This window comes from Chiloscyllium plagiosum, unplaced genomic scaffold, assembly GCF_004010195.1.
Source record: "Chiloscyllium plagiosum isolate BGI_BamShark_2017 unplaced genomic scaffold, ASM401019v2 scaf_30498, whole genome shotgun sequence".
NCBI lineage: Eukaryota > Metazoa > Chordata > Chondrichthyes > Orectolobiformes > Hemiscylliidae > Chiloscyllium > Chiloscyllium plagiosum.
The window spans coordinates 1-1,416 of record NW_025153720.1 but is presented as its reverse complement, the minus strand read 5'-3'; the positions used below and the strand labels follow the sequence as shown (position 1 = coordinate 1,416).

Genomic DNA, 1,416 nt, shown 5'->3' with positions numbered 1-1,416 from the left:
CAGGGGGCCCATGCAGTCATTTGGGCTCTGCTTACGCCTCAGCTAATTATATGGGCATATGATCAAAAAATGTGCAGACCTGTATAAAAAATGATAAGTTTTGATCTCTGTATGTACATGTTTACGTATGTATGGCATGACCAACTGTACAGACCATCAAATTATTTTATGAATAAAGTATATTTTTGAAATAAAAAAAACTACTTCCAATTTGTTGGACTATAACCTTAAAAATCACACAATACCAGTTTATAGTCCAACCGATTTATTTGAAAGCTTTAGTTTTCCAAGCGCTGCTACTTCATCAAGAGGTTGTGGACCCAATAACCTGATGTTGAGTGAATGACAATTAAGGAAGAGCTATTTACACTTCCAGCGGATGAGTTGAAAATTTAATTATTTCAAACCCATCAACATATTAAAATCTCTCACCCTTAGATATGAGTTAGACTGGGTTCTTTCTACAGGAACAGCGCTAGCTATTCAAGAAATTTCATTATCTCACCACAGATATAGTAATCTCCATCCAAATATAATATGCCGAGCCATGATATTGAGGGAATTGAAGTTTTACACAAAAGAAATATGGACTTGGATGAAACAAAAACAGCGGCACCCATATTTGGAAAAAAAACTTTTTGATCTTGTTCACCCTATGTCCGAGCATTGGATCGATCAGCCATGCAACACTTTACGCCATGGTATGTCGATTTTACTAAATACCATGAGTTTCCAGAAACCTATGGATTCCGTCATGAAAATGCTCAAAAACAGAGCCTGCAGAGCAGTGATTCCTACCCCACCCGATGAGTGAACACATTCCTGTGAACCGCGCGCACGGCGGGACATCGGTGAGTCTGCAGCCAGGCGAAACAGACATTGCATCGGGCTGAACTTTGTTTCGCCGTGCAGCATTTGAAATTAAAGGAGAGGCAATGCATTGGCCGGGAATCCAACCCGGGCCAACCGCGTGGCAGGCGAGAATTCTACCACTGAACCACCAATGCACCTACGAACCGAGGACGCTAGAACTTTACTACAGTTTGCACTCCAGCAGGAAACTAAACCGGTATTCTTGATATTCTGTGCAGTGGTGCAGCAAACTGACTCCAATCTCCAGCATCTTCAGCCCTGACTTTCTCCATTGCTGATATAGCGAGAAACCAAGTAGGAAAATCGCAATGAAGTGCTGTTTGTTTGACTGGTTTGATTTTATCTGAACACTGTTTTTTATTTCAAAATATATAAAGTAAATAATACAACTAGGATTCTAGGCTCAAAATTATTACTTGCAAATTATAGTTTGCCTAGATGGTTCCTGACAAAGTGGAGAACGCTCTTCTTAAAATGGAAATAAGTTCTACTTTAATTATAACATTAACGTGTTATGTGCACACAATCAGCACAACTCATATT

General features: G+C 39.5%; 1 non-coding gene across 1 annotated transcript; it reads right to left on the bottom strand.

Annotated features, from left to right (window-relative positions):
- Positions 1 to 936: 936 nt before the first annotated feature.
- Positions 937 to 1,007, bottom strand: trnag-gcc. Its single transcript has one exon. It is a non-coding gene; the product is annotated as a tRNA-Gly (tRNA).
- Positions 1,008 to 1,416: the final 409 nt, after the last annotated feature.